The sequence below is a fragment of the Oryctolagus cuniculus genome, chromosome X, assembly GCF_051225735.1.
Source record: "Oryctolagus cuniculus isolate XC-2025 breed Fujian yellow rabbit chromosome X, ASM5122573v1, whole genome shotgun sequence".
Classification (NCBI taxonomy): domain Eukaryota; kingdom Metazoa; phylum Chordata; class Mammalia; order Lagomorpha; family Leporidae; genus Oryctolagus; species Oryctolagus cuniculus.
Window position 1 is genome coordinate 3,322,112 of NC_142888.1, and position 25,825 is coordinate 3,347,936.

The 25,825-nt window shown below is 44.8% G+C and overlaps 1 protein-coding gene and 1 long non-coding RNA gene across 3 annotated transcripts in view; both read left to right on the forward strand.

Annotated features, from left to right (window-relative positions):
* Positions 1-25,825, forward strand: part of NHS (NHS actin remodeling regulator) — a 379,159-nt gene that overhangs the window by 50,894 nt on the left and 302,440 nt on the right. The window lies entirely within an intron of this gene.
* LOC149119531 (uncharacterized) lies at positions 15,071-22,035 on the forward strand. Its single transcript, XR_016227657.1, has 2 exons — positions 15,071-20,462; positions 21,389-22,035. It is a non-coding gene; the product is annotated as an uncharacterized LOC149119531 (long non-coding RNA).

A 25,825-nucleotide genomic window follows, 5' to 3' on the forward strand; every position in this document is an offset into this window, starting at 1 on the left:
TAAAGAAAATTTCCAGTGCTCCAGAAGGTTCTCTTTTGTCCCTTTGCAGTCAGTACTCATATTCTGCTCCTGCAACAATAACTGCTATTCTGACTTCTATCATTGAAGATTTATTCTGCTTTGTTTTTGAACTTTGTATATTTTGAATCATACAGTTTATTTTTTGTCTTCCTTAGATCAATATTATGTCTGTGAGATTCATGTATGTTGCTGAGCAGTTCTTTTTTTCTTTTTTGTTTCTGTTTCTGTTTTGTATTTTATTTTTTATTTATTTGAACGGCAGAGTGACAGAGAGAGAGGGAGAGACAGAGACAGAATGAGATCTTTCATGCTCTAGTTCACTCCCCAGTTGGCTGCAACAGCCAGGAGCCCAAAGCCCCATCTGAGTCTCCATGGAGGTGGCAGGGGCCAGAGCAATTAAGCAACTAAGAATACTTCTGCTACTTTCCCGGGCACTAGGGCAGGAAGGTGGATGTGAGGAAGAGCAGCCAGGACTCAAACCCATGCCCTGATATGGGATGCAGGCATCATAGGTGATGGTTTAACCCACTCCACCATGATGCTGGCCACTGTATTGTATTGTATATGATTGATTTTGACCACTTACTAAGTATGTTATCTTGAAATCATATGGGATTTGGATAAAATTTCTGTTTTTTTCTATTAATATTTTATGGTATTCCTCTCTCCCCAATGATATAATTGAAGTTTATATTCATCAATCAATTAACTTTTTTATTTTTACATCTGTTAGGTACCCCCACATTACTAGGGACAAAAGAATTATAAGACAGAGCCTCACTATCAAGTATTTCAACAATTTAAAGTAAATAAATCTTAAGCTTTTATTCACAGTCTCTAGTGACACAGTTATCAAGATTTTGCTTAGGTTCTAAGAAAGTGGAATTGCTGGGGCTGGCATTGTGTAACAGGTGAAGCTGCCACCTGCAATGTCAGCATCCCATAAGAGTACCAGTTCTAGTTGTGGTTGCTCCACTTCCAATCTACCTATCCGCTAATGTGTCTGAGAGGGCAGTAGAAAATGGCCCATGTGCATGGGACCCTGCACCCATGTGGGAAACCTGGATGAAGCTCTTGGCTTCAGCCTGGCCTAGCTCCTGCCATCATGGCCATTTGGGGAATGGACCAGTGGATGGAAAAATCTGTCTCTGTCTGTCTCTCCCTGCCCCAACTCTGCCTTTCAACTAACTAACTAAATAAATAATCTTTTTTTCTAAAAAAGTGGAATAGCTACCTGAATTGCTTTTAGTTGAGTTTATCTAATTTCTTTGTTTTCTTTTGGCAGTGGGGGTTAGTCCCAGTGATAGAGGCAGCTAATGATTCAGTCCATAAATCTGTAAGTTTTTATTGAAAATTTACTTGTTATATGCTCAGCATGTTCCTCATGCAGATGCTTCTCGTCTAATCCAGGGTTTCTCACTCTCAGCACTATTGACATTTGGAACTGGATCATTCTTTGTTGCGGGGACCATCTTGTGCACTGTGGACTATTGGGCAACATCCCTGGCCTCCACTCACTAGGTACCAGAAGCATCCATGTCCCTGTCCTCCAGCTGTGACAACCAAAAATGTCTTCAGACATTTCCAGATGCACCCTGGGGGCAGAACCATCTAGTTGGGAAACACTGTTCTAAATGTACTGCTGCTAGTTCCTGCATTGTTTAAGATTTAGAGAGGTAGAGAAGAGATAGATACATAAAGAGGGAGAGAGGGAGAGGGAGAGGGAAAGAGAAAGGGAGAGAGAGAGATATCCCATCTGTTGGTTCACTTTCCAAATGCCCACAATTGCCAGGGGATCATGCAAAGCTGGGAGCAGGGAATTTAATTCTGGTCTTCCATGTAGGTGGCAGGAACCCAATCACTTGATCCATCACCTGCTGCCTCCCAGGCTCTGCCTATGAGGAAGCTTGGACTGGGAGTCATAGCCAAGACTTGAACCAAGGCATTCTGAGATGGGACATGGGCATCTTAACTGGTGTCTTAACAACTAGGCCAAATGGCCACCATTACTTCCTAAATTTTAGTCCACAAACCTTTTTGCATCTTTTCTGCACACTTCTAATAGGAAGAACCTATGAGGCACTTTGGAAGATCAGGGAAGGTAGGTTCCAAATTCTCCATTTGTTATGTACTTGGATGCAGGAAGCAAACACATTTCACTTCTAGTAGTGGGTAATAGTATGAAAAAAGCACAAAGATAGAAATCGGTGAGCTTCAGTGATAGTTATTGACAGGGAAAATGGGTAAAATTTAAAACTGGCCATTCTGAAGAATGTGCTAACAATCTGCATCTCCAAATGATTGTTAGATCTTTTGAGAATTCAAGAACTTCTAAGACCACCATAGTTTGGAACTATGCCTTTGGTAATGGGCTTGGGTAGACATGAAATTCCTATACTGCATTTAATTATGAGGTTTTGATCAGGGCTCCAGTTGGCATTTGCAACTGGGGTTTGATCAGAGAAAGTTCTGTCTCAAAATATGAAAACTTTTGAACAATGAAAGCACAGTGCCAATGGCTTTTCATTTATTTGTTTAGAACTTGCTTTTATTCCAGGAAGGATTTAAGGTGGATTCTCATCATGGCACGTGCTGTCTTTAGCACTGGTTTAAAATGTCAGTTACAGTGGAGATAGTAAGAAAGGAATAGTGGAATCATTGCTCCAAAGAAGACTTGAGAAGACATCTCTGCCTCCTTCTCCATCTAAGCTTCAAAAAGGACCTCCCCTAACCACAGTCCAGTGCAATCATGAATTAATTAGGGACTTGGAAGGGTTAGCAGGAGAGTCTTGTCTGTCTTGCCTCTGGCCCTCTGACTTCTCAGAGCTTTTTGGCAGCCCCCAGGTTGGGGATGAGATACCTTGGCAGGCTCAAGTGGGCATCAAAGACACCAAGGGAGGATCCCAGCCCAGTTTCTGGCAATGAGTTTTGTGCCTGTGTTCAAAATATTCCACTTCTCCATCTGTAAAATGGAGATAATCCTTCCTCACCTTGCAGGGCTGCTGTGAGGATTAATTAGTTAATGTTTCTCAAGTGCTTTGAAGATGAAACGCTTGCGGAAGTGCTAAGTAGTATTAAGGACAGGCAGTGAGGGGCTGCTGCAAGCACTCTCATTCTCCTCATTCTCTTGTCAGTCCTTGTGTTTTTCTTGACTGTTATGCATGTTTCACAGAGCTAAGTGCTGGCATGGTGGGCAGGATGATGCACTGATCAGAGTGGAACAAAGACAGTGCCGTCTCATTTTATGCCTTGGTACTAATTTGGCTTATCAGTTGGCATGACTTCTGAAGATCTTTAGCTCAGACTATGTTAATCACCAAGTTCTGGTGATTGTTCTAGGTGAGCTTCATTTACTTTGAGGTGGAGAGAAGACGTGAGGTTGAACAAAATGGCCTTGAATTGGAAGCCCTGAAGGAGGAGGAGCTTCCGGAGTGGTGATCATTTTTTGAATTCTGAAAAGGAAGAAGACTGAGCAGAAGAAGAAGCCAAGAGCCAAATACTCTGCGCTCCTCTTTCCACTTGTACAAACAAGAATAGGCCCTCCACTGTCCGAGCAGGGGCTTGCTCCTCGAGGCCGCCCTGCCTTCTGATTCTTGAGGTGAATTTCTCAACCCAGGCCAGAATCAGCAGAGGGATTCCATGCAGGTCCTCACCCTGTGAGACTAGATTGACTGGGCCTGCTGATGCAGGTAATCATTCATCCTTTGCTGCCCTAACATTTCTGTGAGGGTGGTGTGTGCAGTGAGGGGCCTGGACACAAAGCTGGGCTAGAGGGGGCCGGCGCCGTGGCTCACTTGGCTAATCCTCTGCCTGCAGTGCTGCAGCCCATATGGGTGCTGGGTTCTAGTTCCAGTTGCTCCTCTTCCAGTCCAGCTCTCTGCTGTGGCCCGGGAGGGCAGTGGAGGATGGCCCAAGTGCTTGGGCTCCTGCACCTGCATGGGAGACCAGGAGGAAGCTCCTGGCTTCGGATCAGTGCAGCTCCGGCCATGGCGGCCATTTGGGGAGTGAACCAATGGAAGGAAGACCTTTCTCTCTGTCTCTCTCTCTCACTGTCTAAAACTCTACCTAAAAAAAAAAAAAAAAAAAGCTGGACTGGAAAACAGATCTACCATCTGAGAGTCATGTGATTGTCTGTAATAACTCCCTTGAACCAGAAAGAAGAAAAATAGCACTACTGAGTTTACTCAATCATTGTTCTGTTTTTAATCTTAAAAATTCTTTGAGAAGTTTCTCTGCTCAGTGATTTTGAAAACCTCCTTGCTTAACACAACTGATGCACTCCCGCAATGCTGAGGATAAGCCAGATAAGGCCAGATAAGTCAGGTTGTCTTAAGGGATCCAGGGGAGTTTGCCATTTTAATTATGCTTAAAGTGAATCCTTGTATAAGGCAAAGTGTCTTGTACATTCTGTTTTATTTTTATTTTTTAAAGATTTTACTTATTTATTTGAGAGGTAGAGTTACAGACAGACAGAGGGAGAGACAGAGAGAAAGGTCTTCCTTCCACTGGTTCACTTCCCAAATGTCTGCAAAGGCCGGAGGTGCGCCGATCTAAAGCCAGGAGCCAGGAGCATCTTCCGGGTCGCCCACGTGGGTGAGGGGCCCAAGGACTTAGGCCATCTTCTACTGCTCTCCCAGGCCATAGCAGAGAGCTGGATCAGAAATGGAGCAGCTGGGACATGAACTGGCTCCCATATGGGATGCCAGTATCACAGGCGGAGGCCTAGCCTACTATGCTACAGCACCAGCCACTTGTACCTTCTGTGTCTTTTAGGAACATACATCCGTTGACATTATCAAGAGTGTGTGTATGTGTGTGTGTTGGCAGGGAGCAGGAAGAGGCTAAAGACCAAGAGGCAACATACAGCAATGTGACCCTCTAGAAAGGGTTGTGCTTATGTTACTTTGGTGGAGCTGGTCATAGGCTCCAGAAACCAGGGAGAAAGCTGAGAGATTGGCATTTGTAGGTCTTTCTCTTTAAATCAGTTCTGCATATGACCTGTCTGGTATTTATTCTCCATTTCTGAAACTGAGTTCCCGGGATTCCCTTGTCTCCAAAAGCCTCTTGGCAACCTTCCGAGAATGGAAGGGTTCATTCTGATCAATGTCCAGTTTGTGTAGCTCAACTATGATGCAGCTCAGCCTGTCAAACTCACAGAAAAATGTCTGTTACATATTCCAGCTGTTCTTTAAACACACTCCCTAAGAGCTAGTTCTATTTGTTAGCTGTCAGAACGATGTCGAGGAATTGCCCCAGAGTGTTGGATGTCATCAGCCACCTTTGTTTATACACCAGGTTTTTCTCCATTAGCTAATCAATGTTTGGCAAAAAGAAAGCACAGGCTAAGGGCTTTCCATGATGAGTTGCGGCCCCCCGCTTTGGAGCTTTTCTGAGTGCGAGAACACTGAGGTGAAGTTTGGATCCCATTGCTGCTGGGAAAGGAATGTTTGGTTGCCCAGAGCATTAAGATAGGGAATGTGAATTCCACCGCTCAGTGCTCTTGTCTGGAACTGATTAGGGAAGACGCTGCCCCGAGGTACAGGTACGATGGACCAAGTGGCCTCTCCAAACTTTTATTTTCTCTAGTTCCCATGGACATGGATGAGAACTGGAGCCTTTAGTGTTCAGCGAGTGAAGGCATGTACTGCTAACATTTCCCCACAAACCTGGGGCTTTCTTCTTGTGAGGCGGGTAGCCATTTCCTCCTCCAATCCAAGTGATTTGGACCTGTCAGAAATGGCAGTGGTGTGCTCGAGCCGGGTGGTGCCAGTTCATGGGAGCTGATTGCATGTATCCCTCCCCCAGCAGCAGTTGGCACCTTGCAGTGTGCCCAGAGGAGAGCATTTACACCACAGAAATGTGCAAATTCTAGAGTCAGGCTCCTGCCCACGTAAGTGGTCTATTAGACATCTACCAGCACACACAGAAGTTGTCCTCACCTCTGACATCTCCTCAGGCTCACGTATGGGGCTTGGTTAGCCCAAAGGAAGGAGACGCGTTCTGCTGTGGTTTCACTGTGTGTGTCTGTGCACAAGGCAGACTGCGCTTTCCTGTCCACTCATCTACTAACCTCAGCCTGAGCGAGCAAGCATCATGGGGTGAGCTGCGTGGCAGAAGATCTCCAGGGTGATGACTTTGCTCCGTTCGCTGCTCAACTACATGACAGATTATTTTACCTCTTTAGTGCTCAGTTTCCTCTTCACTGTAATAAAAGTAATTTGGAACATTAGATAATTGCTAAGTTTCCTTTCAGCTCTAACCTTCTGCAGTTTGCTGAGTGCACAGTTGCAGGGGAATGTCATGTGTTTCAAAGGCTTGGGACCGTCCATGACCAGCTCAGCTCTCTCATCTGCTTTCTGGATCTTGGGCTCCCAGTAATCCTAGCTGGACTTCTTCCTCCAGCATGAGTGAATGGGGTACCTCCTAGTGAGAAAGCATAGTTAGTTGTTAGTTTCTTTCATCTAGGGGTGTCAAAGCACTTTCAAGACAGCGGTCAATACCTGTCACAGTCCCACGCCAAAGGAGGCTGCATGAATGTGCCTGCTTTACAAGTGGCCCCTCGTGGTAGTGGACTGGGGATCTGGAATTACCAACCCATCTTCCTGTTATAAAAGGGGCTATTTGCTGGTCTGAAAGAAATTCTGGATTTGAGATGAATCTGCTGTCTATAACTTCCTATTGCTTAGCATGCTCCCTCTGGCTGACCTGCTGAGAGAATTTTCTCTGATTTCCATCTCCCTGAAGTGAGCATATACCTGAACAGGTTTTCTTTGTTAATTCAGAAGATTCGAAGATACATGTTTAAATACAATTTTTTCTATTTAAAATTATTTAAAAGAGAAGTGGTATGGGTGCTGGGGATTCAGGGTAGACTATCTGGAATGTAGACCAAATCCACTTTGATGGGGAGCCTGGAAGGAGAAGGGGTGCTGATAGGGAGTTGGGAGTGAGCACACACTTGGACACCTTAGTGATTTTGCTTAGAATTTTGCCAAGACACATAGGTCCACATTTCAGCACCTGCAGAAACACGTGTTCGTGGGCCCTCTCTGCCCAAATGTGCACGTCAACATGTGCCAATTCATGTCAGCTGTTATTGCGATTCTGTTTATGAGCCATTTATCCTTGAATCAGGAACCCCAGCGCTTTGCCAACTATTTGCAGGACTGGTTACTCACCTCTGCCAGTCAACTGGGCTTTGTGCATTCAGTAGCTATAGCTATGACTCCCACAGCTGAAGGTTGGGGCCATTGAGTCTCTGCCACTAAAAGCACAAGCTGCGTGAAGGGCTGGGAAAGAACTAAATTCCTCTGGGAGTCAATGTCAGTTCCGGTCTTTACAGACAGCAGAGGTGGATGCAAACCTCTCGACTTGAGACTGCCAGTGGCGGTGCAATTGGAGATCCTCCAACGTTTCGTGTTGGAGTACTTCCTAAAAAAATTATTCAGCCCTATGTAGCTTTTACATTTGATGTCTGAACTTTTTGAGTCCTAAGTTTAATTCATTTGCAAAAGTATATTTCCCAGCACTTTACATATTCATGCTACCCAGTGTATGAGGCATGGGCCAGCAACATCAGCCTCCGCTGGGAGCTCTCACGAAACTTGGGTCACTCCCCAACCCCATTAAATCAGAATCAGCATTTTCTTGAGATCGCCAGGTGATTCACGTGCACTATAAAGTCTGAGAAGCACTGGTGGGCATCACATATATGCTTTGAATATGTCTTCATTAAAGCCTTTCAATTAATTAATTTATTTTAAGATTTATTTATTTACTCAAAAGAGTTACACAGAAAGAGAAGAAGAGGCAGAGAGAGAGAGAGAGAGAGAGAGAGAGAGGTCTTCCATCCATTGGTTCACTCTGGTTCACTCCCCAGTTGGCCGCAATGGCCGGAGCTGCGCCATTCTGAAGCCAGGAGCCAGGAGCTTCTTCCAGGTCTCCCACATGGGTGAAAGGGCCCTACTGCTTTCCCAGGCCATACCAGAGAGCTGGATCGGAAGTGGAGCAGCCGGGACTTGAACCGGTGACCATATGGGATGCCAGCATTGCAGGTGGCAGCTTTACCCACTATGCCACAGCGCCAGCCCCAAGCCTTCCAAATTATGAAAAAAAAATTATTAGTTTAGGTTATATGACCTAACTGAAGAAGTCATTTCTTATTGTGAAGCCATCAACCACACTAGACTTGTGTTTAGTCAGTATAAAATGTTAACTTTCTTTTTTGAGTAAGCTGGGTAGGTAGATATGTACAGGGTCTTTAAAAAGTTCATGGGAATGTATATTCTGAAAAAAAAAAAAAACTGTTCCTGAGGTTTCTTTTTTTTTGCAGCAAAATGCATTTATAATTTAATTACACATTCCATCATATTTTGATGTCTCCTCATGTAAGGTAAAACGCTGTGCTATGAATTTGTTGCTTAAATAAAATACATACAAGACCATAGCCTTTAAGAATTCTTATGAATATGTTCTTTGCTATATCCCTGGGATTCTCTCCCTAAACTGATGCTACCACAAATGACCCCTTTCCTTGGGGCCCTCCTTGGGATAATGCCCCCTGGCAAGATTGAGGATGGATAGTTAATATAACTTTCTTTACTAAAGGGGTAGGGAAGCGCTGTGAATGGGGAATACAGAGAGGCAGATCACAGAGCTGGCAGGTCAGCTTTCGGAGAAATAGAAGATCTGGAAAAGGAATTCCTTAAAGCTATCTGTTTGCCAACATATTTTCAGAAAGCCTTTGGGGACCCCAATGGTAGGTGAGACCCAGCTTAAGAATCTCGACTTTGGGAGCCAGCTCTGTGGCATACCAAGTAAAGCTGCCACCTGCAGTGCCAGCATCCATGTGGGCGCCGGTTCAAATCCTGGCTGCTCCACTTCTGATCCAGCTCTCTGCTATGGCCTGGGAAAGCAGTAGAAGATGGCCCAAGTCCTTGGGCCCCTCCACCTGTGTGGGAGACCTGGAAGAAGCTCCCGGCTCCTGGCTTCAGATCGGCGCAGCTCTGGCTGTTGCGGCCAATTGGGAAGTGAACCAGCGGATGGAAGACCTCTCTCTTTCTCTGCCTCTCCTTCTCTCTGTGTGTAACTCTGACTTTCAAATAAATATTTTAAAAAATGAATCTTGGCTTGGACAGTGGGTTAATACTGTTTTGGAACTTCCTGGATTCAAGCCTTTCAGTTGCCCTTCTGCCCTTGAATTCATGTGTGTGTGTGTGTGTGTGTGTGTATGTATATGCATGCATGTATAAGCCAAATACATTAGGCCCGAGCTAGCTACAAACAAAGCTTATGCCTGTTCCCTCATCTACTCTTGAATTTTAACTAAAATGGTTATTTTTCAAATATTTCAGTACCTGCTGTGGATCAAGCACTGTTTCAGGCATTGAGAATGTAAGTGACCAACGTAGACATAAGGAAATAGTAGTAACCAAGATGCACACACTTCTGGGATTCTATAGAGATTTTCATAGGTTTCCAAAAGAAGGGACTGCAAGTGGCTCCTAATGTTATCCTAGGTTATCAGCATCCTTATTATGGGAGAAGTTCCTAAAGAAGGGATGATGAAGTCTGTTAAGGAAAAGATGCATCTGCCTGTGGGTATTGTGTGTGTGTGTGTGTGTGTGTGTGTGTGTTTGCATCCAACAGATCATACCACCATAGACCTGCAATATTATCTAAGTGCTTTCATGTTTAATTCCCTTTGATTTAGTTCATGGTAACATCAAGTGTTCCTGTGGGCAATTCCAAGGCATCTGAAGCCCCTTGCTGGGAATCAAAATTCAGTAAGGCCTTCAGCGCAATTGGAGAAGGGAAGCTTTATTGGTTATTAGGCCAGTCTTCTAATTTTACCCTGCTTTTTGAGACACAAATACAGAGTCATCTTATCACCTGTTGAACATGTGTCATAAGAATCAAGACTTAAGATGAGAAAAATAAACCAATGCTTGATGAAGGAGAAAGCGAGCCATTACAACCCTGTGGCCGGCTGTTCCTGCACTGGGGATATCTGCCAAATGCTGGCTCCGTGCATTATAAAAGAATGGTGCAAAGAGACGCTACTGCCCTCTTTGAGCTGTGGCCCATGGTAAAATGTTGGCTCTGATCCTGGGGTCAGATTATTGCTGAGTTGCTCTTAGCATTAATAATGGTGTGAAGGTCCTGCAGTTTTTCTGCCTGTGGGATCATTCTGAGTGTTGGTGGTGAGAAGGAAGGTTTTCCAGGTGGCATCTTGGAGCTTTTTACCATTGCTGTTTGGAGGAGGAACCCTTGGGCCCAATGCCCTCTCTCCATGCCTGCTACTGTAGCCAGCCTGCAGCACGTGCTGATTTCTCCCCTTCACCCGACTCCCTTTCATTAGCATGGCTGATGGCTGGGGAACTCATTAAAAGAAGCCACAACTGTTAAACAGGGTGAGAGTCTGGACATTGTTGAATACCTAGAGGCCTTTGCTGTCACTGCCAGGTCTTCCCCTTGCTCTTTCTTTTTCCTTCTCTTTAATTTAGTAATTTTAAATGTTGATAACATTTCAAACCTCCAGAAAAATTGCAAGAATAATACAAAGAGCCCTTTCATGACACCGACATTTCCCTTTATGACACTGACATTTTTAAAGAGTACAGGCCCATTACTTTGTAGAATTTTCCTTATTTTGAATTTTCTCATGGTTAGATTCAGGTTGTACACATTTTCCTTTCTGCCTCTCCTCCATGTGCTTTTGGTTAACTGGGTGCTAAACATTTATTAAGTAAAGGACTTATTTTTCATGGTAACATTATAGATTCATTGAGATGCGGATCACTCATGTCAAGTGTGAACTTCAGTGGTTTATAGTGTATTCTCAGAGTTGTTTAGCTATCACTATAATCAATTTTTAAACATTTTCAGCACCTCCAAAAGAAGCCCCACACCCATTGGCAGTCATTCCCCATTTCTTACCCTTTCCCCCAGAACCTGGCAACAACTGATATACTATATACTTTTCAAATTGTGGACATTTTATATAAATGAAATCACACCAAACCTGACATTTGTGTCTAACTGCTTTGCCTTATCATGGCATTTTCAAAATTCATCTGTGTAGTAGAATGCATCAGTACTTCATTTTTTAATGGATGAATTACATTCCATTGTACGGATAGACCACATTTTATTTATCTATTCATCCATTGATGGACATTTAATCTAGTATCAATAATGTTGCTATGACCATTTGTGGACACATTTTTGTGTGAACACATTTTTCATTTATTTCTGATATATAGCCAGGGGTGGCATTGGTGGGTCATTTGCTAACTCTGTGCTTAAACTTCAGAGAAGTAGGTTATATATGTTGATCTGTTATGATCTCATGAAGACCAAAGGTAGGAAAGGCAGGGGCAGTAAGTTCTTGTGGGAGTAGACATCAATGGATCTCAGCAGTGCCCAGCCTGGCAATGCCATCTTCAGGCCCCAAGTTCATTTCCTTTGGCTGCTTGAGGCCAAACCATTTTCCAGAGACCAGTGGTCCTCCTGGATCTGTGACCCTGGCTAATACTAGGATTTTTTTTTATTTTGACCTTCTTTTGAGGGATGCCTATGAAATATGAACCCCAGGAGTGTTTGGTGGGCTGTCGGTTTTGTATCTGTGGGGAATACAAACCAGCTGTTCAGCTAGGTTAGCTGCTGTCTCATCTGGGACCACTTCTTATAGGTTTTTCTCCAAACAATGGCCCAAGCTAAAGCCTTGTGGTTGCCAGTTCTCTCTAATTGGACCCTTCGTTTTATAGTCTATTATTTGTGTGGTGTCTGGCCATGATTGGAAAGCCATGCTTGTTCCTAAACTCAACAGTGCAGTGAGATGTTTTCTGGGATCTAATTATTCATCTGTCCCATGAAGAGTGGGGAGAGTGGTGTGTGTAGTGGTGGAGAGGTATCTGGCACACCGAAGAGGGTATTACCTTTAAAGCAGAATCCTGAGTTGGATATCAAATCAGGTTAGAAAAATCTCTCCTTTCCATTTGGGAACCCTTTCCATGAGGCTTTAATTACAAAAATGACAAAGGGGTGTTACAATTTCACTGTAAGTATCCCCTGGTATGGATTTCCATGATCCTGGTAGTACCAACTGAGACCTTTATCCTTTATATCCTTGGGCACATAGAATGATTTTCTCCTATTTTATTGAACTGACCTGAACTTGGGGTAGAATGCCTCCCCTAGCTTACATCCCTGGCAACTTTGGGCTCCAGGTTTCATTTAAGTGTCTTCATCCTAAGCAGAGGTGGCTCACATCATGGCAAAAACTGCTTGGGTATTCAAGACTATCCATAATTTCGAGTGTAGTAGATAAGGACGAGGAGGCCCATGGAGCTAGAATACTCAGGGAAGATAATCCTGGCTCTGTGTTATTATTATCGTATCTTACATCTACTCATAGCAATTGGCCCATGTCACAAACCACTTCCTCTATAAAGCTGTGCCTGAGTATGTGTCTTGCTCACTGTTGTCTGCACAGCACCAAGTACAATGTGTGGCATATAATAGATGTTAAGTAAATATTTGTTGAATAAATAAGCAAATGAATGAATATATTTTCCCATTTGGGAGCAATCTACTATTCCTGTATCTTTTTATATCATTTTCTCTCTGCCACCTTTTGTGAAGTTTTCCATATTTAATCTTTTATTAGAGCTAATTGTGCTTTAAACACAACTCCCTCCATCCAGATAGTCAGCCCTTGGAGAGTAGCACCTGGTTCAATTATTTTGGTATTTCCTGTGAAGCCTTGCATGGAGGGAAATAAATATTTGGTAAATCATTAATCCCTTTTGGAAAGGATGATCTTAAACCATTAATTGTTGAGTGGTATTTTTATTTTACTGGATGCGTACACAGAGATATAGATTTGCGGAGAGAGTGTTCCTCCAATACTTTCATGACATGTTGGTTTCTTTCCTTTCTTCCTAAAGGAAGTGATAAAGGTAGAAGTTGAAGAGGGGGCAACAGTAGGAGCCAGAGACTTGTAATAAATAAAAATGTGAATTCAGTTCAAAGAACAGATTGGTGTTAAAGTTTTATTGTAGTTTAACAATTTCAGAAAATATACAGGTTTCATTCTGCTTTGAACTCCTTCAAATGTTGCTCTTGCTTTCTTTCATAAAAGCACGCGAATTCTCTTTGATTTTGTCCAAAAAATAGTGTATTACTTGAATCGAGTTCTGGGCCTAGGAGTAGTCACTGTGCCTGTGCATCTTAGGTTCATGGATGGCAAGGATGTGGTTGTCCAGTGGGAAGCCTAGCCTTTCTCTTCTTTGGTGTGACTGGTTAGAGAGAATGAAAAATCTCTTGTCCAGTGGTCCAATGGATCAGAGAAGGTTTGTTTCATACACAGAGCAGGCTCCTTCCTGGATGCCCAAAGGACAGGTAATAGGTAAAAGGAGATGGATGCCAACTGGCACCTGAAAAGATACCTCCACTTTTTTTAGGATCAGGCAACACTCGGCTAAGCTGGAAGTAGTGAAATAAGGTATACTGAACCCATTCACATGTTTCTTGGAGGAAGAAACCATGTGCATCAAAATAGAAGTCAGGAGTGGATGGAGGTAATTTTTCTTCACTTTGACCTTTGATTTATAAATTACACATGTGTTGAAGTTTGGTAAAATGTTACAATTAAAAATGTGAGGGAACTTCAGAGTTTGTGAAAAAATAGAATTTTGTTTATTAGGGTGAAAAAAAATTGAAATCCATGTGCAGTTTTTTCATAATACACATTCTCATGAAGTGTTTGGAAGACCTTCTCATGTGCATGTATTTCAAACTTTTTGGACCAAAATAAACTTATCTATTAATTTTGTTTTCCATGAACTTTTTCAAGTGCATTCATATATTATCCCTAGTAAGCTAACTACTACAACACCTCCCAGACCTCAGTGGCTTAACCCAATGCAAGTCGTCTTCTTAGACCACAGTCCAGTGTCAGTTGGCAGGTTGTAGAGGAGGTTGCTGTGCTACACGTGGTCACTCAAGGACCAGCTTCTTTGATCTTGTGGGCCCGCCCTCTCTCAGGGCCTTGGAGTTCTCCACTGGATCCTCGGACGCAGCCAGCAGTCCACGCTGAGAGTGAGTGACTGTGCCAGAATGTGAAGGTGGCTTTTATGGGCCAGGCCTGGAAATGGCAGTGGAGACTTTCACCCACATTCCGCTGCACAGTCTCAGTTCATGGCCACAGCTAGACACAGGGGCGCTGGGAAATGTGGTCCAGCACACACCCAGAGTAAAGGCAGATGGTTTTGCAAAAACTAGTCAATCTTTGTCCCTTCCCCCCCACCCCCCTGCAAAAAAGCTGACTGGAAACTCGTCCTCTCGGTCACCATAAGGAGGAACAAGGTATTTTACTGGGAGTTGGAAGATGTTTGATTTAAAAATTGCTACAAGTGTGTCCTGTGGTGCTGAATATGCCAAGAGCAGTTATTCAACTCAAAGTTTTTTTTTTTTTTCTTTTATGAAGCATCTATCCTGGGCCAGGCATTAGCTTGGGCATGGGGCCTGTGATGGCAAACAATAGCAAAGGCAACCCCTGCCTTCTTGGCACTGGCATCTGTCGGAGGACAGGCAAGTGAATGAACAATTTCTACTGGAACTACATGAAGGCGAGTAGGACTGCTGTGGGAGTTCATAACCAGAGGCCTAAGCCAGTCCACGGGAGCTAGAGAGGCTTCCAGAAAGAAGCTGAGACCTGAAAGAAGGCATATGAAAGGTTGGCTAGTGAAGGAAGGCAGGGCAGTGGGCTTGTGTGTGCCGGGCAATGGGCTTGTGTGTGCCAGGCAGAGGGAATAGCTCAGTGGTGTTCAGCCTTGACTACACCCTGGAGCCACCTGCAGTGGATTTGGCCAATTCATTCCGCATCTTGGGTGGGGTGGGGTGGGGAGCAGCAGAGTAGGCTCAGGTGTTTGTTTTGTTTAGAAAAGAAGCTTCCCAGATGATTCTGATGCACAGCCAGGGTCAAAAGTCATCAGAACCGCAGGTTCAAAGAGAGGCCAGGAGGAGGAGGGAGTGCCCACCGGGGTGTGGGAGGGACTGAAGGCTTTTCAGAAGGACAGTTGCTAAGGGGAACCCACGGAGAGATATGGCACCGGGCGGGGGTCAGTGGGGAGCAAAGCAGAGAGGGGAGGAATGTTTAGTGGAAAAGCCACTCTCCAAGCTCCGTTTGTCCTGTGCGCTGGGACGGATGTTTCTCCCCAGAGCTCTCAAGCTGATCGGTTTCCCTAGCAATGAAACTCCTCCTACAGGGTCTAATTAGCTCCTCACCTGCCTTTGGTGGCCTGAGGAAGGCAGGCAAGAGCTCAAGGACAGGGTATGGGAAAGCCCTGCCTCCCACTGATTTCCTAAGCAGAGAAAGGTCACAGTGCAGGCGTGGCTGAAGCCTGGCAGTTGAGTGGGGTCAGGCAAGTAGCAGCACAAGAATTAGCAGCTCGCAGATGAGCAAGCTGGTGTGAGGGAGTTAGGAAGAGTCCACTAGGATTGATCTGGTTGGCGTTGGCAGCGGGGAGGGGGGTCCACTGGCCATTGTTTCTGATCCGTCTTGGACGTGTCAGTCTCTGTCCTCAGCTGGGGAACCACAGACTCTGTGGCTCAAGCCTGTGTGCTAAACTGGCTGGGTTTTTGTGGGCCTCATGCTGCCTGCAGCAGGCCACACTGTTTTGCTCATGTGCTTGGAAGCTGCTGGAATCCTTGGTATCAAATACACAAGTGCCCACTCGTGAGGAGCTACCTTAATGTGAAAAAGCCAGCACTTTGTTCTCATTGGGGAAACAAAGCCAGCGCCTTGACAATACAGTTTCATCATTCAAAAGATAGCATTTGAAAAAAGTCTTCACAAAGCTTTAAAAAGTTGAGGCTGGGTAATGAATCCAAGCCAAGGTTGTACCTCTCAGGTTGTACCCGTGAGGTGTCGGTGAGGGGTGGAGGGCGTTCTCCCAAATCGAGAGGACAGCTTGTTGAATTAAACTGAAGGGAAAAATGTAGACCCAGTTTTACTGTTCTCCTCATGGAGAAACTACGGATACTGGAGTTTCCTCAAAGGGAAAGGAAACAACCCTGTCCTCTTTATCCCTGCTCCTGGGGTGCTACTGGGCATGTGTTTCTTCCAGGCATCCTGGACACTGGCTGTGGGAACAAAGGTCTGGAAATGATTTCTGTCTGGACACTTAGCTCATGAATATATTTGGCTATTTAGAAACTGCCATGAAAATACAATTTTAGTGATTATCTCTCTCTGATTATATGCTGCAGTCGTTTTGCCAGGAGATCCTCTGTAAATATTTAGGCCAAAAATGAAAAAAATCAAGTCACCTCTTCCCTGCAATTGTATCCCATTTTGGGGGAGCAGCTGTGACTGTGTGCATCCTGACTTGTACTTCTTCAGACATCTGAATGGAACAGCCAGCTGAGTGCCTGGGTGCCCGCTGCCCTGCAGGGCAAACCAACAGAGGAGGCCAGGAAAACCTGCTGCAATCCAGGAAGGCCAACAGAATCGCCTCAATGCCAGAAACACCCCTGTAGCCCCAGAGTTCTTCCAAAGTTCTCCTATTTGACAAGTGAGAAAACTAAAGACTTAAGAGGCCAAATGCTTGGTCCAAAGTCACAAAATTATTGCCTGGCCAACCCAGGACTAGAAACCTAGTCTTGCGATGCTCAGAGGAAGCTCAGTGTCTCCACAGAGATGGCAGGCAGGTTTTCAGTTGCACGCCAGTCTTCATCATTGGAAAGTGGCTCAGCGCATTTCAGAAGCAATGCATTGAGGATTCCGAGGCCCGGTATTCACTCAAAAGAAGTGCTGTGAGCCTTGAGCTTGAGCTATGTGGGGTGCAGATGAGAGATTTGCGGCACTTTGTGTGTATCTCCAGTTGTCATACTGTGCTGTGTTTTCATTTTAAAAAAAGAGGTTCAAGAGCTCTTATTGGCCTCACTTTCCTGCTAGTGTAAGCCCGCACTCCTTCAAGATAACACCAAGCACACATACATATGTACATACATACACATATTGCCATCTAAGAGCATGAAGAAAAGTCCCTTCATCCTTTAGAAGAGTTGAGTTCTTCACACTTGAAGGTTTTGATGCATTTCTCAACTTTGATGCATGCAGATTATAGTTTCCCTCTTTTCTAGCCATTTGTCTTCCCTCCTATAGCCCATTTCCTTGGGTGCCAGGCTCTTCAGCTAAGGGTCAGGAAGCACTCCCCGCTGCCTGGGCTGGGAAGAGGAGCCCAGCTCCAGACAGCAATGAGACCCTTTGGCCTTCTCCCAGGGAGGTTCCAGTTTTCAGTGTCGGAGGCATCAGCTCCCATGCATCCTTGTAGGTCACCTTTATGGGGGCAACCTGACATTTAGATTTTCCTCATCAGCCAGTAGTGCTTCCTGCAAGGTTTGGCTAAGTTGCCCAACCACCACTCTGAGTTTCAGTTTCTCTATCTGTCAAACAGAGAAAATGATAGTTTCCACATTATAGGAGTATCATGAGGATTAAATAAAGCATAGAAAATGTTCAGCAATTGTCTAATAAATGCCCTCTCCTATTTTTAAGTCCCAAAGAGCCCTTAAAGGAGATGATGTTCTCATTTGTAAAGGAGATGGGCAGGGCACTCCAAGGTCCCACTATTCCCAGAGTAGTCCTCAGGCCAGCATCACTGCACTGTCCCAGACCCCTTGCATCCAAAGCTGCACTTTAACGTGTTCCCCAGGGGGACTCAGTTGTGCGTGAATATCCAAGAAGTGCTGATCTAAGACTTCTTCGAGTTAGAAGATTCTGTGAATCTAGAACGTTTTAATTCTAGCACCAGTGACAGAAATGTCAGAAATGAATCACTCCATTTATAAACTGAGGATGTCTTTAGCCAGAAATACCCTCTATTAGTTCTCCAACATTCTTCTTGGTGCTTTATGGAAGAGGTAGAAGAGGCCAAATCAACGAGGATTAATGTGAACCAGCACTGATCTGAATTTGAGTGGGATGGGAGAGTTGAGAGTCCCAATAAGAGTCTGCAAACGAGGCACTGGATGCCATGTGTGATGCCAGGGATGTGCTGATAAGCCACAGGTTCTGTGGCTTAGTTTCTGTGGCTCCTCTAGACCTGGGGAAGGTGTTGAGAAGCAGTTGCCCTGGAGTAATGGCTTCTGCCATTGCTGACATCTGTCTAGGGCCATTGATAAATTGTAGCATGCTGTCCCCATCTTTCTAGAGACGTACTTGGTCTTCCTTTGGAGTTGACATCCATTGATAGATTGGGAAAAAAGGTCATGGAGCATGTGGTCACCTTTTGCTCTCTAATGAAAACTGACTAGAGAATGTTTATCCTGTTGAATCCAAAAAGAAGAAATAAAACTTTCCCCAAGAGTTAGGTTGCTTGGAAGAATTTATTTCAATTACAAAAATTTCAGATCTATGAAAAAGATATAGAATGATATAAGAAATACCATCTGGATTAAGAACTGAACTATTAAATATAAAATTGTGTGTAGCCCCCTTCCTTGTAGCATCACCTTCATCACTACAGCCTGAAATTTGGTGTGAATACCTCCCAGACATGTCTTTATATTTTAATATATATGCATGTCTTCTTAAGCAACACTGAGTAATACTGTGCATGTTTTAAATTATTTTATACTGGCTGTACCTTTCTGTGACTTTCCTTTGTTGCTACAACAAACATATATCACTTTGGTGCACACACTACTATGTTTGAGTTTTTCACAGAGTGTGTTGTAACCTATTTATGGATCATGAGATCAAATGAAGGGGTTGCCAACTAACATTTTAAAAAAGGAAAATGATTGAATGACTTGGAATGTATTAGAATATGTTCCCCATAGTAAGTGAAAGTACTATTTCATTACACTTGTTTCAATTTCAAGGTAACATAGCTTACTCTGACACTCTGTTAAAACTGTAGTAAGTTTAATGAAATACTAACTACTCCCATTTTGTGTGTCATGGTCAAGGAGTGTGAAAGCTCCAGGGGAGAGGCACCTAAGGATGGACTGGCTGAGTTGAAGGCCATCTGCTTTTACAAGTGTACCAGTTCATATTTCTATGAGAGTTGACAACAACAACAAAAAATCCAAGAGAAAAAATGAACCTCAAGGATGTATGGAGGCTAGCAGTTGACTAAGAAACAGTAAAGTTGAAAATGTCCAAACTCCTCGTTTCTCTTGAGTGCCTCTTAACCCCAGGTAAACATTGCGGGTTTTCTTGCCCTTGTAAATTTGCTTTTAATCTTCAAAAAGAAAAAGGCTGAGAAGGAAATTCCTCATCTTCCTGTCTCTCTAGCCTCAGTTCAGGAAGGGGTGAGCTGGAAGGAGGTCATAACTGAGCAACCACTTTCCTTTTGGGGACCCATTAATAACAAGTCTGAGCAGGGCTATGCTTAGCCTTTGCTCTCTAGCTGCTGTGGGCAGTTTTTTGAAGTTGGACAAAGATTTCTTTGTATCAAAGACAATGGTGGTGTCATTGTTGTCTAGTTACAAATGTATCATGGATAGGGGGAGTCCAGAGAAATGTTTTCCCAAGGGGTTGGGGTTGTGGCACATATCAGAGCTCCAGTTTGAGTCCCAAGTGTTCCACTTCCAATCTGGTTCCCTGATAATGTGCCTGGGAAAACAGCAGAAGATGGACCAAGTCCTTGGTCCCCTGCCACCCATTAAAGGGACCAGGTTGGAGTTCCTGGCTTCTGGCTTTGGCCTGGCCCAGCCTTGCCATTGCAGCCATTTGGGGAGTGAACCAGTGGATGGAAGATCTCTTTTACTCTTTGTCTCTCCTCCTCTATGTTACCATGCCTTTCAAATAAATCAATTTTCTTTTAAAAAATGCATTCCCAGAGTCATCTCTGTGGAGGATAGAACAATTTCAGTTCCGGTCGCGAGGTCTGAAAGAAGGCCAGGTCCTCAGTGACTCCTCTCCCAGCCACTCACAGCTGTGAACTGTCTGCTGTCTGACTTATACCCTGGTTTCCTGGAAATCTTCATTCTCTCACTCTGCACTGCCCAGGCAAGACCTAGTAATGTAAAGGAGGCAGGCCCTGGAGGGGGGCCCCTGAGCCCTTGACGCAGTTCTCCCCTTGTCACGTCAGTTCCTGTGAATGTTGTAGGCCAGCATATAGGATAAAATTGAACTAGGTTTGTGAGCTGGAAGACCATGCCTTCACCATGCCCCCTGTGTGAGCTCATCCCCCTACCTGGCCACATCAGTGCGCCTGCCTGCCAATCAGACTAATTAACCACTTCCCTTTGGAAGTGGCTTAAAGGCCTGGGACACGGTGGGCCTAGTCTTCTTTTGGCCTTTTGCCTCTTTCGCTATTGCGGGCCCTTGCTGCCCTGTGCCTCCGGGGTCCATGGCCTTCAGGCCACCTGCCCCATGCCTCCTGGCCTACATGCTCATCCATGTGGCTGGCTCCTGCTGCTCGGTATGAATCCAGATTTCCCTTTCTTTCTTAGGTAGGGCCCTCACTCCCCTATGCATAAAAAACTTAAAACTTATGCTGCCTCATTTATTTGTGCCAGTATTCTTCTCTGAATATTAGGCAGGAACCCACAAGGCTTATTAATATTCCAAATTTATTAATAAGCACCTGGTAACATAAATGGCACCCCAGATGGGACTTGAACCTACAGTCCCTGGCTTAGGAGGCCAATGCCTTATCCAGCCTACCATTCATCACCTCAGTTTGTAACACCTTTTCCTACAGTTGAGGAAGCCGAGCCCCAGAGAGGTCAGGCAGCTTCCCTAGTCATCACTCTGCACACACATGCTGTTTGGAGCTCTGTACACAATGATCTCTTTAATTTCTCATCACCTCCCAATGAAGCAGGTATCATTATTTCTCAGCTTTATAAAGAAACCAAGGTGCTGAGAAGACAAGAATTTTGCTGAACAATGGCCTGACCAGGCACCGAGTTCTGACACTTGACATATTCCATCTGTTGACTGTGGCCGATCAGTGGCTTGTCTGTCCTGCTCTGTCCAGTGGCATAAGTACAGCCCTTCCTCCCTTGCCTTTGTCCTTTTTTCTCTCCTCTCTTCCTTCCTTGCAGCATTTACCAATAGGTAAGGGAGATGGAGTGACCACGTGTAGTTAAGGTTCAAAGTGAGTGCATGGCGCAGAGATCAGAGAAGGAGAAATTGCATGAGGCTTGCAGAAAGCTTGATGCGTTTCTTCAGTGGATCTCTCAGCTTATTGAAGCCGGTGGTCCTGAAACTTGAATGTGGGTCAGACTCACCTGGAGGGCTTGTTAAAAACTAGCCCAGCCCCCCCCCCCCACCTTTGATGCAGTAGGTCTGGAGTGAGGCCTTAGAATTTGCATTACTAACAAGATCCTGCTATTGTTTCAGGGACCACCCTTGGAAAATCACCAGCTTAACCATGAGGTAAGATTTGTAAAAGTGGCATGGGAAATGAGGGTGATCCATGTATTAGTTAGGGTAGGGTAACTGTGACGACAAATACGTGCTGAAGTCTTGGTGCTGTAACACAATCGAGCTGGCTTTTTTGGTCCTGTTACCATCCGGTCGGGGTGGATAGTGGAGTTTTATGATCCTTAAAATCATTCCAGTGCTCAGGGTTCTTCTGCCTTGGGCCTTTTGCCAGCGTCTTAGAGTCCTTCACTGGGACATCTGAATCTGGCCTGTGGATTAGGGAAGGACTGTGCCAAAAGTTTTTATGGGTCAGGCCTAACGGCGAAACACATCACTGCTATCCACTCACTCCTGGCCAGAACTCAGTCATAGGGCTCTGCTTAACTGCAAAAGAGTCCGGAAAATGGGTCCAAGCCAGGTGCCTGGGGAGAAAAGGAAACAGTTAATATATAGCAGTCTTCGGCACAGCCTGTTTGAGGAGCCACAAGGAACTTGGTTGGACTGGAGAAGAACATTTCTGTTGAGAAAATCAATGAGTGATTCATGCTCTTCAAGGAATGTGCTGAAGACAATTCAGGTCATTATTTAGCATCATTACAGAGTAGCTGTAGAGTGAGGAAAAATCACCACATTGAGGTCCAGATGCTCCTCATTCACAAGCAGGATAGCCGACTGCGAAATTACATGGCTTCTGAGTGCTTGTTCTTTTCTTTTTAAAAACTGGGATAAGATACATAAAAATCACTAGCCCAGTGCCGAGCACATAAAAGAAGAGCAATTATTTCTGCGTTTCCTGAACTCAGATGGAAAGGCATAGCCAAGCTGTGCGGCACAGGGTGCCCCTTCTGTGAATAGCTGTGGAATTCGGGTTTTAAATTTTTTACTTATTTTCATTTTATTTGAAACCCTTTCTGTTTGTCTGTCTCCGTATGTCTCTCTCTCTCTCTTTCTCTCATACACACACACACACACACACACAGAAACAAATACGTGCCTGAAACTCAATCTGGGTCTCCCACGTGGGTTGAAGGGACCCACATACTTGACCCATCACCTTCCATTGTGTGCATTAGCAGGGAGCTGGATCAGAAGCAAAGGAGGTGGTACTTGAACCAGGCACTCAGATGTGGGATGCAGGTGCCCCAAACAGCAACTTAACCACTGTACTAAGTCTCTGCTCCTAAGGATTAAGTTTTTTTTAAGATTTATTTATTTGAAAGGCAGAGTTACAGAGAAGCAGAGGCCGAGAGAGAGAGGTATTCCATCTGCTGGTTCACTCCCCAATAGGCCGCAATGGCTAGAGCTGTGCTGATCTGAAGCCAGGAGCCAGCAGCTTCCTCTGGGTCTCCCACATGGATGCAGGGGCCCATGGGCTTGGGCCATCTTCTACTGCTTCCCCAGGCCATAGCAGAGAGCTGGATAGGAAGTGGAGCAGCTGGGGCTTGAACCGTCACCCATATGGGATGCTTGGCACTACAGGTGGAGGCTTTACCTGCTACACCACAGCACCGGCCCCAGGATGTAAATATAAGTTTTTAAAAGGCATGGGTACAACCCAGATCTCAGCAGTTGGGTGGCTTGTTCTTAAGATTGCAGCATTATGCTTTAGACATTCTGTTGAAAATCAGCCTGAGCCAGCAAAGGCTGAGGGAGTGTATCGGCCTTGGTGATTCCTTGGGTACTTGGTGTCTGGAGTCACACTCTCTGAATCAACACCATTACCCAGCGGAGTGACTTTGGCCTCTGTGCCTCTGTTTCCTCACATGTAAAAAGGAGCTAATCATATTATCTGTGTTATAGAGCTGGAGATGCAAAGGAATGAGAAAACATCAAGGACTACATTGAGAAATACTTGCTAAAGACGTGTGGATTTCCTAGCCATGTGTGGCATTGCAGCAGTTCTTCATCTTGGTATCATTGGCTGGGGCTGAAGGGGCTGTTCTTTGAGCATGCAAGCCTGTTAGTCTTCATTTGGTTTTAGGACGATCACCCTGGGCCTATTGGAGCCTTACCCTCTCCTCACAGCTTGTGTGTCTATTCATTCTGAGGCCTCAGAACCATCCATGGCGGTGGAGACAATCAGAGAGGAGGCGGTGAGGAATTCCCCGAGCTCTCTCTCAAGGCTGTACCTACAGGTTTGATTAGTGACCCACTTCTGAGTGAACCCAGAAGCAGAGATGAAAGCCTTCTGGGCTCCCTGATGGCAGTAGCAGTGCCGCTAAAGGCCCCCACCTCCCCACCACCCCAGCCCCAGCACCGATTTCCTTCATTCTACCTTGTTATTTGCTCCCCTCAGGTCTGGGCCCTTTAAAAGCCTTTCCCCTCCCCCTTGTTCAAATGGTGCAATTGTGGGTGATTGAAACCACATTTTTATATGTGTCAAAATCAGTTCAGCCCTTAGAAAGAAATCATAATATAAATTGGATCATATATCCTAAGTGGATGCCACCAGCTAATTCGTTTGTTAGAGCGTTCAGCTACATGGGATTAAGTGTGTGTTTACTCTTAAGCAGTTACATGTGGGTCTCATTAATGCACACACTCTGGCATGGCTTGTGCCTAATATCTTGTCAAATAGGGGAGTGCATAGGAGGCCCTCACAAACCACTGCACTGCAGGGAGCCATTACTCTCTGAGCAAAGCAAGTCTCTCTGGTGGTTAATGGGGCTGGTGGGGAGAGCTGGCTGGCTTTCTCCAGCTTGATGTTACAGAAACTTGCTGTCTTGCACTTCCACTGGGCTCTCTTTAAAGCAGAAGAAGGAAAAAAAGAAGGCCTGCACTTCTGCTTTAGTACAAAGGAGACACAAAGTTGGAATCCCATTGTGGATTGTGGGGCTAGAAAAAAATCCATTTTGGAACATCCATGGCCCTTCCTGAAATACACACTCATTAATTTCAGACTGTGGTCTACACCCTGTCTCACTAGTCCAAGTGTAGTCCAGGGGCCAAGAGCACCAGAATCATGTTCTCAGGCACTATCTCAGACCTACTGAATCAAAGTCAAATTTTTAATATACAGTTTAACAAGTGCTGGTCTAAATTATCTGTCTGCAACCTTAGCTGCACATTCGGTGTAGCTGGAGCAGGAGGTTTTTGTTTTTGTTTTTTGTTTTTTGTTTTAATGCCAGCGCCTGTGACCCACCCACAGAGATTCAGAAAGAATTTATATAGAGTGTGCCTGGACATCACAATAGAACTTTTTTTTAAATTTGTGCTTTTTAAAAAATATTTATTTATTTATTTGAAAGGCAGAGTTACAGAGAGGAAAAGAGACAGTGACAGAGCGAGCAAGCAAGAGCAAGCTTCCATCCACTGGTTCACTCCCCAAATGGCCTCAATGGTTGGGTCTGGGGCAGGCCAAAGCCAGTAGCCAGGAACTTCTTCTGAGTCTCCCACGTGGATGTAGGGGCCCAAGTACTCAGGCCATTTTCAATGTTTTCCAGGCCACTAGCAGGGAGCTGGACTGGAATGTGGAACAGCTGGGACTTGAACCAGCACCCACATGGGATTCCTGTGCTGCAGGTGGTGGCTTAAACCTGCTGCTCCATAGCACCAGCCCTACATTGGAATTTTTTAAAGCCTATCAGGAAAATCTCATGTGAAAACAAGGTGGGGAAGCACTGTTTTAATTGGACATGCCTAATGTTTCCTACCCAAATATGGAGATGGCAATGCCGATGTCCTGTGTTTGGAGAGATTTGGTGTGGCAACACTGAGAACCCACCTAGTAGAGGACAGGCACCCAGCAGCCCCCTTTTCCTTCTTATATTCACATTTCCTTTTGCTCTTCCTACTCCTCCTGACCTGCTATTTTTCTCCTTCCTGGAGATTTTCTTTTGGTCCCAAGCATGAGAGTGTTCAGAAGTGGTGCTGAGAAGGGTTTGGGGATCCTTGTGTAGTGTTATCACTCAGAATGGTCTTGTTGGCTCTCGATGTGTTTTTACAACATTATAACTGGAGCATTTACTCATTGTTTTCATCCTCAGTTTTTATGTGTGTGTGTGTGTTTGATAAAACCAACTAATCAGAGCCCAAGAGTGGGGAAGAATGAACTTGGAAATGCTTCCCTCCTGGTGTTAATGCTGGGATCCAGACTTAACTGTATTGATGACATTTCAGCTGTGTGCTATTTGTTGGTCCTGGTGTGGATCAGAGCCCCACAGATACCTCAAGCATTTCATTTGGCCACCAGATTGTCTCTTAAAATGGGGCAAGTAAGATTTATTTTAAATAGCACTCAGCTGGGCAGCCCACACAAGATGATGGAGGCTCAGGTCTCCCAGCTCCTCCCCACTAATTGCAAATAGATGCCCTGGAAATAATGCAAAAAAAAAGTATCTGCATCCCCAGGATAACTATTGTATTAACTCCTGCCATCATAGTGTTATTTTTGCCTCTCTTGGTGTTTTAGTT